This window comes from Aquarana catesbeiana, linkage group LG06 (genome assembly GCF_042186555.1).
Source record: "Aquarana catesbeiana isolate 2022-GZ linkage group LG06, ASM4218655v1, whole genome shotgun sequence".
NCBI classification, from domain to species: domain Eukaryota; kingdom Metazoa; phylum Chordata; class Amphibia; order Anura; family Ranidae; genus Aquarana; species Aquarana catesbeiana.
Genome location: NC_133329.1, coordinates 258,612,344 through 258,627,658, shown reverse-complemented (window position 1 = coordinate 258,627,658; position 15,315 = coordinate 258,612,344). Strand labels below are relative to the sequence as shown.

At 43.6% G+C, this 15,315-nt stretch overlaps 1 protein-coding gene across 3 annotated transcripts in view; it reads left to right on the top strand.

Annotated features, from left to right (window-relative positions):
- The window catches only part of CFAP410 (cilia and flagella associated protein 410), a 145,502-nt gene that overhangs the window by 3,452 nt on the left and 126,735 nt on the right, over nt 1-15,315 (top strand). Inside the window, exon 1 of one of the 3 annotated variants that reach the window (XM_073633222.1) lies at nt 6,850-7,008. The exons of 1 other annotated variant lie outside the window; for it this stretch is intronic. The gene's annotated coding sequence lies outside the window, so the exon portion shown is untranslated. Of the gene's footprint in view, nt 1-6,849; nt 7,009-15,315 lie in introns of those variants that run through there. One more of the 3 variants, XM_073633223.1, reaches the window with a different exon arrangement.

Below are 15,315 nucleotides of genomic sequence, written 5' to 3'. Positions count from 1 at the left end.
GGCCTATAGTAGAATGACCGCCGGGCGGGGCTCCATTGTCCTGACTGGATGACATATGATGTCTTTCAGAACATGCTGCTGTGCGCACCCCCCGGGGCACGCAGTGTGGCAATTTGTGGTCTCTTATCACGGTAAAAAAGCCTATAATGTGGGCTTTACCACAGTATCAGCTGTGTCCAATCACAGTGTAAATAGGAGGTGCCGGTTACCGGCATTCCTCTACTCGCTCTGACAGGGTGTGAGTAGAGGAGAGCTGATCAGTAGCTGTCCTGACAGGTGGGTCTGCGCTGATAATCAGTGCATTGATTATCAGTGCAACCCCATCAGCGATGCCTGACAGTGCCCCCCCCCCCCGTGAATGCCCACCTGTGTCCACCAGTGGTGCCAATCAGTGCCCATCATTGATGCCAATGAGTGTCCATCAGTGCTGCCTGTCAGTGCCTCCTCATTAGTGCCGCTTATCAGTTCTCATTAGTGCTGCATATCAGTGCCACCTATCAGTGCCCATTGGTGCTGCATATTAGTGCCTTCTCATCAGTGCCCATCAGTGCAGCCTATCAGTGTCCGTCAGTGCAGCCTCATCTGTGAAGGAGGAAAATTTCTTATTTACAAAATTTTGTAACAGAAATGAATTTTTTTTTTTATTTAGGTCTTTTTTCATTTGTTTAGCAAAATACAAAAATACTCAGTGGTGATTAAATACCACACAAAAAAAAGCTCCATCTGTCTCCAAAAAAATGATAAAAATTTTGTTTGCGTACAGCATGGCATGACTGCGCAATTGTCATTCAAAGTGCAACAGTGGTAAAAGCTGAAAATTGGCCTGGGCAGGAAGGGGGTAAAGGTGCCCGGTATTGAATTGGTTAATGTGTGTTGAAGTCGACGTGTAAATGAGCCTTAAGGGTATTTCTTAATAGGAAAAAATGATTCAGGAAGAAGGCAGGCAATGTAAAGTTTATTCAGCTTTAAAGTGCACCGCTCATTTAGTTCAAAGCTACAGGTTCATTAGAATTGCAAACCACCACAGACATTCTACTTGTCTTCCCCACATGGAGTGAAAGGACAGCCCTGGGTGAGCTCCAAGTCACTGGAGTCATAACTCACACATGGAATCCACACTGCGGTCAAGCCAGTCGTGGTATGAAAATACACGGTCTAGCCAGCCGCCAAGAAAAAAGTGTGTGTGCCTATTACGATGAGTACGGTAATGACAGAACACACATCACACACTGAGAGCCTGCCCGCCCCGAGGTAGTGGCTTTGCAGGGGGCTGGTGCGAGGCCAGTCGGCACAACAATCCCCTTCTCTGGTCGCGGCTCTGATCAGTCTCAGCAGCGGCTGTCACAGCCGAGCAGAGTGAAGCCGCCTCCTCCTCCTCCTTTATGTCTACACAGTGCTGTGCATGCAGGAGGGGGAGGAGGCTTCACTCTGCTCGGCTGTGACAGCCGCTACCAGAGCTGTGACCACAGAGAGAAGGGGATCGGTGTGCCGTCTGGCTCGGGTGTGAAGCCACAACCTAAGGCTCTGTGTGTGTTCTGAAAGGGGGGTCTCTGTATTGTAGGGGGGCTGTATTGTGTTAGGGGGGTCTGTACTGTAGCGGGGGTCTGTACTGTAGTGGGGGGTCTGTACTACAGGGGGGGTCTGCACTGTAGCAGGGATCTGTACTGTAGAAGGGGGTCTGTAGTGGGGGGTCTGTACTGTAGTGGGGGTTCTGCACTGTAGCGGGGGGTCTGTACTGCAGAAGGGGGTCTGTACTGTAGTGGGGGTTCTGCACTGTAGTGGGGGTTCTGCACTGTAGTGGGGGGTCTGCACTGTAGCGGGGGTCTGCACTGTAGTGGGGGGGTCTGTACTGTAGTGGGGGCCTGCACTGTAGCGGGGGTCTGTACTGTAGTGGGGGGTCTGCACTGTAGCGGGGGTCAGTACTGTAGCGGGGGTCTGTACTGTAGTGGGGGGTCTGCACTGCAGCGGGGGTCAGTACTGTAGCGGGAGTCTGTACTGTAGTGGGGGGTCTGCACTGTAGCGGGGGTCTGTACTGTAGTGGGGGGTCTGTTCTGTAGTGGGGGGGTCTGCACTGTATCGGGGGTCTGTACTGTAGTGGGGGTCTGCACTGTAGTGGGGGGTCTGTACTGTAGTGGGGGGTCTGCACTGTTGTGGGGGGTCTGCACTGTAGTGGGGGGGGTCTGCGCACTGTAGGGGGGTCTGCACTTTAGGGGGTCTGTACTGTAGGGAGAGGGTCTGCCCTGTAGGGGGTCTGTGTAACATGCAGGGGGTCCAGAACTGTTAGGGGGGTGTCTGTGTAACATACAGGCATCCAGAGCTGTGGGGGCTGTGTAATGTAAAGGGGTCCAGAGGTGCAGGGTGCCGCATAATGTAAACGGGTCCAGAGGTACAAGGGCTGTGTAATGTAAAGGGATCCATAGGTGCAGGGTTCTGTGTAATGTGAAGGGGTCCAGAGGTGCAGTTGTGGAGAGGGGATACATAGTAGTGACAAAAAGATATTTAAGGATGCAGGGGGCACAATGTGATGTTTTTACATTTCAAGGTGGGGGGGGGTGCCAGATATAGGATCTGCCCCGGGTGCCAAATGCTCTAGGTACGCCCCTGCGGTAATTTCAGTAACAGCAGAGAGAGAACGCGCTTTCAGAGCGCTCAAGTTGCCCATATCTATCTATCTATCTATCTTTATTTCTCTCTCGCTCTCTCTTGAATACTTAATTATTCTTATTATTTCTCTCGCGCTCTCATTCTTTATTTTTTTCTTCTCTCTTTCTTTCTCTCACTCTCTCTTTCTCTCTCACTCTCTTATTCTTTATTTATCTCTTTCTTTCTCTCACTCTATCTTTCTTTTTCTCTCTCTCTTTCATTCTTTATTTATCTCTTTCTCTCTCGCTCTCTCTTACTTTTTCTTTCTCTTTTTCATTCTTTATTAATGTAATTATTTATCTCTTTCTTCTCTCTCATTCTTTCTCTCACTCTTTGTTTTTTTCTCTTTCTCTCTCGCTCTCTTTCTTTCGGTCTTCCTTTCTCTCTCACGCTCTCTCTCTCTCTTTCAATCTTTATTTATATATCTCTCTTTCATTGTTTTATGAAAACGTTTACAGCACAAGCGTTTATTTATTTATTATCTTTTTCTCTCTCTTTCATTGTTTGTTTCTTTCATCGTTTTATGAAAAGCTTTACAGCACAAGCATTTATTTGTTTATCTCTTTCTTTATCACTCTCTCTTTCATTATTTATTTATCTCTCTTTCTCTTTTCTAGGTCACATCTCAATACATTGTTTTATGTAAATGTTTACAGCACAAGCTGACAAAATAAAGTGTCTCTTTCTAAATACATTTACTAAATATTTTTTGTTCTCTTGCATTCAGTGTTCCATACATTATACACACCCCATGTGATATAGGACATTTTTTACTTCAGAGGCCCTTAAAGACCTCATTTAAATTATGTAGAAAAAAGAATGGTTAGTTACAGGATGTCCCATACACTAAGCACACCTAATTTGAAAGGATTTTAGAGGCCTATAACAACCTCATTTCTAATAAGTAGAAATAAATAACGGTCAGTTCTAGTACAGGACATCCCATACCCTATGAAGACCTCATTTGAAACCATTTCACTGTAGCGTTTTGAAGATATGTCACATTATTCGACTTTAGAGGTGTATAAATAACTCATTTCCCATAAGTAGAAAAAAAAATGGTCAGTTATAATACAGGACGTCCCATACACTAAGCACACCTCATTTGAAACCATTTTACTGTAACATTTTGGAGATATGTCACGTTATTAGACTTTGGAGGCCTATAACAACCTCATTTCTAATAAGTAGAAAAAAAGAATGGTCAGTTCTAGTACAGGACTCCCATACCCTATGCACACTTAATTTGAAACCATTTTACTGTAGCATTTTTGAAATATGTCACGTTATTCGACTTTGGAGATGTATAAATAACTCATTTCCAATAAGTAGAAAAAAAGTATGGTCAGTTCTAGTACAGGACGTCCCATACCCTATGCACACCTCACTTGAAACCATTTTACTGTATAGTTTTGGAGATATGTCACGTTATTCGAATTTGGAGGCCTATAACAATCTCATTTCTAATAGGTAGAAAAAAAGAATGGTCAGTTCTAGTACAGGACGTCACATACCCTATGCACACTTAATTTGAAACCATTTTACTGTAGCTTTTTAGAAATATGTCACGTTATTCGACTTTGGAGGTGTATAAATAACTCATTTCCAATAAGTAGAAAAAAAGAATGGTCAGTTCTAGTACAGGACGTCCCACACCCTATGCACATCTCATTTGAAACCAGAGGTGCAGAGTGCCATATAATGTAAAGGGGTCCAGAGGTGCAGTTGTGGAGAGGGGGTACACAGTAGTGACAAAAAGATATTTAAGGATGCAGGGGGCACAATGTGATTTTTTTACATTTCAAGGTGGGGGGGGTGCCAGATATAGGATCCGCCCCGGGTGCCAAATGCTCTAGCTACGCCCCTGCGGTAATTTCAGTAACAGCAGAGAGAGAACGCACTGGTAGGTGACACCGATAGCACTGTTGTGCAATGGCAGGTGGCACAGAAGAGCATTGACTTGCTGATCACGGAGCGCGTTGCGCACGCCCTGCATTTCTAATAAGTAGAAATAAATAACGGTCAGTTCTAGTACAGGACATCCCATACCCTATGAAGACCTCATTTGAAACCATTTCACTGTAGCGTTTTGAAGATATGTCACATTATTCGACTTTAGAGGTGTATAAATAACTAATTTCCCATAAGTAGAAAAAGACAATGGTCAGTTATAATAAAGGACGTCCCATACACTAAGCACACCTCATTTGAAACAATTTTACTGTAACATTTTGGAGATATGTCACGTTATTCGACTTTGGAGGCCTATAACAACCTCATTTCTAATAAGTAGAAAAAAAGAATGGTCAGTTCTAGTACAGGACGACACATACCCTATGCACACTTAATTTGAAACCATTTTACTGTAGCTTTTTAAAAATATGTCACGTTATTCGACTTTGGAGGCCTATAATGACCTAATTTCTAATAAGTAGAAAAAAAGAATGGTCAGTTCTAGTACAGGACATCACATATCTCCAAAACGCTACAGTAAAATGGTTTCAAATTAGGTGTGCATAGGGTATGGGACGTCCTGTACTAGAACTGACCATTCTTTTTTTCTACTTATTAGAAATGAGGTTGTTGTAGGCCTCCAAAATCGAATAACATGACATATCTCCAAAATGCTACAGTAAAATGGTTTCAAATTAAGTGTGCATAGGGTATAGAACATCCTGTACTAGAACTGACCATTCTTTTTTTCTACTTATTAGAAATGAGGTTGTTATAGGCCTCCAAAGTGGAATAACATGACAATATCTCCATAACGCTACTGTAAAATGGTTTAAAATGAGCTGTGCATAGTGTATGGGACGTCCTGAATCAGAACTGACCATTCTTTTTTTCTACTTATTTCAAATGAGATCTTTAAGGGCTTCTGGAGTTGAAAATGTCCTATATCACATGGGGTGTGTATAATGTATGGGACACTGAATGCAAGAGAACAAAAAACATATTTAGTAAATGTATTTAGAAAGAGACACTTTATTTTGTCAACTTGTGCTGTAAACATTTACATAAAACAATGTATTGAGATGTGACCTATAAAGATAAAACATTAGTCAAAGACAATTGGAGTTTTAAAAAAGGATAAAGATAGAAAAGAGAAAGAGAGATAAATAAATAATGAAAGAGAGAGAGTGATAGAAAGATAAATAAATAAATGCATGTGCTGTAAAGCTTAGAAAGAGAGAAAGAAAGAAAGAAAGAAAGAAAGAAAGAAAGAAAGAAAGAAAGAAAGAAAGAAAGAAAGAAAGAAAGAAAGAAAGAAAGAAAGAAAGAAAGAAAGAAAGAAAGAAAGAAAGGCTTGTGCTGTAAACCTTTTAATAAAACAATGAAAGAGAGATAAATAAATAAAATTGAAGAGTGAGACAGAAAGAGAGAGAGAGAGAGACAGACAGAAAAAGAGAGAGAGAGAGAGGAAGGGAAAGAAAGAAAGAAAGAGATAAATAAATAAATGCTTGTGCTGTAAACCTTTTCATAAAACGATGTATTGAGATGTGAACTATAGAGGAAAAAAAAAAGTTAGTCACAGACAATGTGAGTTTAAAAAAGGATAAAGATAAAAAGAGAGATAATTAAATAAAGAATGAAAGGTAGAGAGAGAGAGAAAAAGATAGAAAGAGAGAGAAAGAAAAAGAACGAGAGTGACAGAAAGAAAGATAAATAAAGAATGAAAGAGAGAGAGTGAGAGAATGAGAAAGAGAGAGAAAGAAACAAAAAGAGTGAGGGAAAGAAAGTGAGAAATAAATAAAGAATAAGAGAGAGAGAAAAAATAAAGAATGAAAGCACAAGAGAAATAATAAGAATAGTTAAGAATTCAAGAGAGAGCGAGAGAGAAATAAAGACAGACAGATAGATAGACAGACAGATATGGGCAACTCAAGGTGTTCTCTCTTTGCTGTTACTAAAATTACCGTAGTCATTGTAATAGGCGCACAGATTTGTCTTTTTGGTGGCTGGCTAGACCGTGTATTTTCAAACCAAGGCTGGCTTGATCGCAGTGACTCCACTACTAAAACAAAGGACAAGGGCTGTCCCCAAATTAGCTTAGCTGTGCTTTTCACTTCACAGTGAGGGAAGACCCGTTCCACAATGCTTATCCTCTACCTCAGAGATATAGAACACAGAGTGCTTTATTGCAGGAAAGCTCGTGTGTACCCCGTACTAACACATCCTGTGAATGGAAGTGCCGGAACTTTTCTTTCAGTGACGTAGTACACTGGGGACCGCTTTGGAGAGTGCACACAGCCTCACCAATCCACAAGCAGGAGATGCTGGAACTTGTTACCTGGCAACTAGAAGAAATAGTGCGCGATCGTTGTGTTATATCAGGGAGCTCTGAATATTCTTCCCCCTAGACAGGTGAGTCAGAGAAGATGATGACTGGAGGCTGACTTCCCATCTATGGGCACCAGTGCCAGGTTCAGCCATGTGTGTTTACAGTGGGTAGTCCATCCACCTCTCTCACTCAGGAATAGGCACTGAGGAATTTTCTTTTCTCTGTTTTTGCTTATTGAAGTGGTGGGCTCCCATGAAAAGTTTTTAGTACTAAACTAGTATCTCTGTGTACATGTCTTTTTTCTTTTATTTGGTTTGTGTATAATCTGTGCAGTGGTTTCCTTAATGTGGTACTAAACCCAAAAACAAAAGATGAATATATTGCAGTTTACCAATTCTTCAAGCTTAAAGTGATTGTAAAGTCTCATTTTTTTCTATTAAAATAACAAACATGTCATACTTATCTGCTCTGGGTTGTGGTTTTGCACAGAGCAGCCCAGATCCTTCTCTTCTCGGGTCCCTTGCTGGAGCTCCTGGCCCCTCCCCCCTGTTGAGTCCCCCTACAGCAAGCAGCTTGCTATGGGGGCACCCGAGCCAAACTGCAGCTCCATGTATCAATTCATGGAGCTATGGTTCTGCCCCACCCCCTCTCTCTCTCCTGATTGGTTAACTGATTGTGATTGACAGCAGCAGGAGCCAATGGCACAGCTGCTGTGTCTCAGCCAATCAGGAGGGGGGGTCCCGGATGGCCAAGGCACTCGTGGACATCGCTGGATAGAGATGGGGCTCAGGTAAGTATTAGGCGGGCTGAGGGGGGCTGCTGCACAAAGAGTTTTTATCTCAAGGCATAGAATACATTAACCACTTAAGGACCAGCCTCGTTTTGGATTTTAGGTGTTTAATGTTAAAAAAAGTTTTTTTTGCTAGAAAATTACTTAGAACCCCCAAACATTATATATGTTTTTATTTCTAACACCCTAGAGAATAAAATGACGGTCGTTGCAATACTTTTTTTCGCACCGTATTTGCGCAGCGGTCTTATAAGCGCACTTTTTTTGGAAAAAACTTTTTGAATAAAAAATTAAAACAACAGTAAAATTAGCCCAATTTTTTTATATTGTGAAATATAATGTTACGCCAAGTAAATTGATACCCTACATGTCACGCTTCAAAATTGCGCCCGCTCGTGGAATGGCGTCAAACTTTTACCCTCAAAAATCTCCATAGGCGAGGTTTAAAAAATTCTACAGGTTGCATGTTTTGCGTTACAGAGGAGGTCTAGGGCTAGAATGATTGCTCTCGCTCTACAGGTCATGGCGATACCTCACATGTGTGATTTGACCACTTTTTTCACTCGCGTATGGGTTCGCTTCTGCGCGTGAGCTCGTCGGGACGGGGGGTTTTTAAAACATTTTTTTTATTTTTATTATTTATTTTACATTATTTTATTTATTTTTACACTGTTTAAAAAAAAAAAAAAATGTGTGTCACTTTTATTCCTATTACAAGGAATGTAAACATCCCTTGTAATAGAAAAAAGCATGACAGGTCCTCTTAAATATGAGATCTGGGGTCAAAAAGACCTCAGATCTCATATTTACACTAAAATGCAATAAAAAAAAAAAAGAAAAAAAAAAAAAGTCATTTAAAAAAATGACATTGAAAAAAATATGCCTTTTAAGAGGCGTGGACGGAAGTGACGCTTTGACGTCGCTTCCGCCCAGCAGTGTCATGGAGATGAGTGGGCGCCATCTTAGCCTCACTCGTCTCCAGGCACAGGAGAGAGATGGACGCGATTGCCTCCACCGCTACCGACGGCTCCGGTAAGCGGCGGAGGGCACCGGATCGCGGCGGGAGGGGGGCCCCTCTCCCGCCACCGATAAAAGTGATCTCGCGGCGAATCTGCTGCAGGGACCACTTTTATCAGAAAGCGGACCACCACACGAAAATGGGGATACCGGGGTTATGGCAGCTAGCTGCTGCCATAGCAACGATATCCCCCTTCAAAGTTTGGACGTACATCGGTGTGCGGCGGTCCGGGAGTGGTTAAGATAAAAAACCTTCTGCCATTACAACCACTTTTAAGCGATATTAAAGCCTTTTTTAACCACTTCACGCCCGGCCTATAGCAGAATGACGGCTGAGTGGTGGTTCAGTTATCTTGACTGGGCGTCATATGATGCCCTGCAGGATAAAAGCCGCTGTACGCCCGTGGAGGCGTGCATCGTGGCGTTCAGTGGCGCGGTGTGTCAGCCTGACACACCAATCTCGTGTCCAATCACGGCCGATCACGATGTTGACAGGAAGAGCCGTTGATTGGCTTTTCCTCACTCGCGTCTGACAGACGCGAGTAGAGGAGAGACGATCGGCGGCTCTCCTGACAGGGGGGGGGGTCAGCGCAGCCCCCCCTCAAATGCCCACACTAGACCACCAGGGAAGCCCCCAGGACCACCAGGGAAGCCCCCAGCATGTGGATGACCAGGTACATCCCCCATGGCCATCCACATGTAAAAAATATGCCAATCAGTGCCCACAAATGGGCACTGACTGGCACGTCTGTGGCAATTTACAAAACAGGGATGTCCATCAGTGCCACCTATCAGTGCCCATCCGTGCCACCTATCAGTGCCGCCAATGAGTGCCCATCAGTGCCACCTATCAGTACCCGTCAGTGCCACCTCATTGGTGCCCGTCAGTGCAGCCATATCAGTGGCCATCATTGAAAACGTACTTATTTACAAAAAAAAGTAACAGAAACAAAGAAAAACTTGTTTTTTTTTTTTCAAAATTTTCGGTCTTTTTTTATTTGTTGCGCAAAAAATAAAAATTGCATAGGTGATCAAATACCACCAAAAGAAAGCTCTATTTGTGGGAACAAAATGATAAAAAACTTGTTTGGGTACAGTGTAGCATGACCGCGCAATTGTCATTCAAATTGCGACAGCGCTGAAAATTGGCCTGGGCAGGAAGGTGTCTAAGTGCCTGGTATTGAAGTGGTTAAAAATCACAAACATGTTATGCTTCCCTGTTCTGTGTAGGGGTTTTGCACAGAGCCCAGATCCCCCTCTTCTGGGGTCCCACGTTGGTGCTCCTGGCTCCTGCCGGGTGCCCCCACAGCAAGCAGCTTGCTCTGGTGGCACCCAAACAGGTGCGCTTCCAAGCCACGGCTCTGTGTGTCCATTCACACAGGAAGCTGCAGCTCGGGCCCCGCCCCCTCAATCTCCTGATTGGCTCACTGGCTTTGACTGCCAAAAGCCAATCAGGAGTACGAGTCCCCATAGAGGCAAGGCTCTTATGGACATCACTGGACGGAGAGGGGGCTCAGGTAAGTACCAGGGGGTGATGGGGGGCTGCTGCACACAGAAAGTTTTTTTTTTTTTTTACCTTCATGCATAGAATCATAGAAATCATGAAGGTAAAACCTTGTGCCTTTACAACCACTTTAAAACAGAAATAAAGTCTTGCTGCAACTCAGTGTAAGCAGGCTGGCATTTATTGCAGAAAAGACATGAAATGTGTCTTTTACAATAAACTATACCTAACCTGATCACAGCGATCCCTGGAATGTAAGCTGAGCTGTGCAAGCCTACAGCGGCCAGCCTGATCCTGTGTGCCAGGATGACTAACTCCAGCGCATGCGCAGTAGTGATGTAATCCCATGCTCGCCAATGAAGAAGCCTGAAAAAAGCCTGGCACACAGGAGACGATACCAGCACCAGAGGGACCGTTGGAAATGTGAGAATCTCTTCCTTTAGTTCTGCTTTAATTTATATTTTTTTCTAAATCAGCTCAAGGGACAGTACATATACTGAATGAGACATGTCCTGTATACTGCTCTCTTTGGTTAGATCCTCAAGTGATTGTAAATGCAGTTTTCTGTGCAATGATATTGCTCCTGGCTCCCCCCCCCCCGGCCGAGTACCCCCATAGCAAGCCGCTTGCTAGGGAGGCGCTCATGCATGCTCACTTCCGAGCCCCATTCCGTGTGTCCATTGGTGGGGAGCTGCTTGCAGAATGTTGCAGGTTGCTGCTTGCAGAAGGTTTTTTACCCTAATGCAGAAAATGCATTTAGGTATAAACCTTTCTGCCTTTAGAACCACTTTAAGTCCTCCGCCCCCCCACCTCATACCCCCCACCTCATACCCCCCCACACCGGTAATCTCCTGGTGCTGTGGTAGTTATATGAGCCGCTGATCTTATCATAGACACTCATGCAAAGTTTGAGCTCTCAGGGATGCTGGTTGCTAAGGAGTCGGCACCCATTGGCAACCTAACATCCAGTGACTCATCCCTGCCTTCTGATCCTGCTGTCAGCTAGGGATAAAAGAAAAGGAGCAGGGATGTTAAACTGCCACCCCCAACATAATAAGTCATGGGGGTTTCCCCACAACTCATACAAGGCCATTTGGGTCTGGTATGAATTTTAATGGAGACCTAGGCTGCATGATCGAAAGAGGTTCTGGTATGAGCTTTAGGGGCAACTCACGCCTTTTTTTTTTTTAATTTGTTTTTGTGGTATTTGGTTCTCCTTAAAACTCATGCAAGACCCGAAGGGCCTGGTATAGATTGTGAAGGAACTCCCACAAGGTTCTTTTTTAGTTTTTAAACATCCCTGCTCCTTTGTTTACATTTGCATGTTCACCAGGAATCTACAATTGACAGCTGGGAAATCAGGGCAGGAATGAGTCACTGGTTGTTAAAAGGCCGGCGGGTGCCGGCGCCTTAACAACCTGTACAAAACTCTGCTAAAAACTTATGTACATGCATTTTTGGTGGTTTCTATTGAAGCCTGTGGGTTCAAAATCGTGACAGCACCAAAGTAGTACTAGTACCTTTTGCAAAACCACGCTGCAATTGTGCCACATTCATGTGAATGGGCACCATTAAAAATAATGTTATTTTGATTGTAGTGCAATGCTGTACGATAGCAGTTGCATCTGAAATCTCACTTTAGTAACCTATTGGTTTTCGATAAGAGACTAGCATGCAAATAAAAAAGGAAAATCGTTCGTCCGATATTCTTGATTCTCGCGACGTAATTTTTTTTTTTAGGAGAGAGAGAGATTGATAGAGAAAGATTGATAGATTGAGAGAGCGATTGATTGATTGAGAGAGAGAGAGAGAATAAAAAGCATTTGCTGATTCTTAAAAAAAACAAAAGCAGTATAGCTTGTGCTGGTGGGCTGTCCCCGAGACCTCTGGGAAGAAGATACATACTTACCGACCAATCACATTCTTTGCTGACGTCAGACGTTTCACGCTGGCTCCGACGGCTTCCCCTCCGCACCGAAACAGGCAACATCCCAGGGACACCATCAATTGCTGTGCGGCGCGCGCTTTTAAACTGACACTTTGCTGAATGGTCAGAAATGTTCAAATCCGGAGTTGCAATCGTGGCGGGCGGAGAATCGTGATAACGATTCTCCGCGATTAATCGTGCATTTCTCAATCAAACTGTCAAACCTTCCAATGGCTGGTGTCATAACTGATCACATGTGCAGCATCATGGCAGTTGAAGATTAAACAGAGACCTAAATGGCAGCTTTCTTGGCTGAAAACGATAGGAAAGTTTACTTCCACTTTAAGCCCCGGTTCACACTGGGACGACTTGTCAGGCGACCTAGTCGCCTGACAAGTCGCGTCCCGTTCTGTGCAATGGAACCGTTCTAATGGGAGCGACGCAAGTCGCTCCGACTTAGAAAAAGGTTCCTGTACGACTTTTAGGGCGACTTGCATTGACTTCTATACAGAAGTCGTCTTGCAAGTCGCCGCTGAGTCGTGTCCTGTGTCGCCTGAGGCAGTCGCGCCTCAGCGTGAACCGACAGTAAGGCTTGGAACAACTTTTGATTTGTTCATTTGAAATGTAGTTATCCCATTTGAATTGAAAGTTCAGTTGAGCCTTAAAGCAGAACTAAATCCTTCTATTCTTTACATCCTTTATCATTCAAGGCACGCGTTGAACATAAGGGCCAGTTTACACCATAGAAAAGCAGTCCGGATGCATTCCAGGTGCTTTTCTGCATGCACGTTTTTGATGCTTTTTTGGTGCGTTTTTAATGCAGTCCAGTGCTCCCCCCCTTTTTTTTCTTAACCTTAGATAAGGACAAGTGTGTTGCAGTTCGTTTTTGGTGCATTTAGGTGCGTTCCAGTGTGTTTTTGATGCATTTTACAGCGTTCCAGTACAGACCAGTGCAGAAAAAACGCAGCATGTTCTACTTTTTTTTTCTGCAACTGGAATGCACTGGAACTGCAAGCACTGGTGTAAACTATGCCATTGAAAACCATATAACCTACTTTCCATGTGTTTTTGATGCAGAAAAAAACGCACTGGACTGCATGTGGTGTGAACTGTTTTCGTAAATAGTTAAATCAAATGGTTTTAGTTCTACTTTGCAGAACTGAAGGTAAGCTGTAACAGACAGATAGCAGACAGACTTTTATTGCAGAAGAGACATGCAATGTCTTGTCTGCAAGAAAGCGGCACCTACCTGGCTGCTCACTGTCTTCTATGGCGCTGCAAACTGAGATGTGCAGCTCAGCTTACAGCGCCGGGCCAGTCTCTGAGTGAAGCCTCCTGTGCATGTGCAGCAGCGACCTCATCCCATGCCTGCCAATAAAGAAGACCAACAGTCAAAAGACGATGCCAGCGCTGGCGAGGGACAATTGGACAGGTGAGTGTTAACACTTCAGTTCCGCTTCAATGTGTGTGTTGTTAGAGTTAGATTGTACTTTATACCAGCTCCAGCCCCTCCCCCCATGTAAGTTTGTGCAGTGCACTCTTCATTCAATCCTATGGAGAGTTTGTACTCCATACTCCAGCACAGGATTGCATAAAGAGTGGAATGTACATGAGTGGGCTCTGCTTATAAGGTTTTGACAAGCAGCTCAGGTGCTATCTCGCTGGATCAGGGACAGGTAAGACTTGAATGCAGTGCTAGATTCAGGATACAGTACAATATAAGTGTAACCAGTAGGGCTGGGAGATTTTCTTAAAAAAAAAAAAAAAAATCTTGGATTCTCTTAAAAAAAAACTCTATTCACGATCGAATCGAGTTTTTTTTTTTCTTTGGAAACCGCGCCGATCCTGAGGCGCTGCGGGCATGAGCTTTTAGGCGAGGCCGCGGCTTCGGCCTAGTCCGCGGCGTCCGGCCGAAGCTGCGGGCTAGCCCGAAGCTGTGGCCTCGCCTAAAAACTCATGCCCGCAGCGCCTCAGGACCGGCGCGGTGAAAAAAAAAAAATCTAAAAAAATCGATTTGTTTAAATTTTGAATCGATTTGACCTCTCAGCTCGATTCAAGATTTAAATCGATTTTTTCCCCAGCCCTAGTAACCAGCACCAAAGTAGATGTGAACACTAACTGAATGACAGTTAGTTTGCTAAAGCACTATGGGGGTTGATTTACTAAAACTGGAGAGTGCAACATCTGGTACAGCTCTGCATAGAAACCAATCAGTTTTCAGGTTTTTTTTTTTTTTTTAGTCAAAGCTTAAAGTGATTGTAAAGGTTCGTTATGTTTGTTATTTTGAGAAAAAAAAAAAAGTTATACTTACCTGCTCTGTGCAAGGGTTTTGCACAGAGAGGCCCCGATCCTCCTCCTCATCGAGTGCCAACCTGAAGAGACTCTTTCCATGGGGGCACTCGTGCAGGCGCCCTCCCAAGTCCTGCTGCATACAGACAGCAGGACTCGGGTCTGCCCCCCACTCCCGTGTCACTGGATTTGATTGACAGCAACGGAAGCCAATGGCTTCTGCTGCTATCAGTCTATCCAATGAGGACCCGAGACAGCGGCTGGAGCTGCTGGGCTTTTCTTCGTCGCTGGAATGATTGGGTTTAGGTAAGAAAAAGGGGGGCTCTGGGGAGCTGCTGCAGCACAGAAGTTTTTTCACCTTAATGAATAGAATGCATTAAGGTGAAGAACCTTGATACATATTTTGAAATATTAAAAAGTTACATTTGAAACGACATTAACATTTTAACCACTTAAGGACCGGAAAGATTTGCCCCCTTAATAACTAGGCCATTTTTTGCGATACGGCACTGCGTCGCTTTGACTGAAAATTGCGCGGTCATGCGACGTTGTATCCAAACAAAATTGACATCCTTTTTCCCCACAAAAAGAGCTTTCTTTTGGTGGTATTTGATTACATCTGCGATTTTTATTTTTTGCGCTATAAAAAAACAAAGAGCGACAATTTTGAACAAAAAAATATATTATTTACTTTTTGCTATAATAAATATCCCCCCCAAAAATATAAAAAAACAAATGTATTCATAAGTTTAGGCCGATATATATTCTTCTACATATTTTTGGTAAAAATAATTGCAATATTGATTAGTTTGTGCAAAAGTTATCGCGTCTACAAACTACGGAATAGATTTAGGGACTTTTTT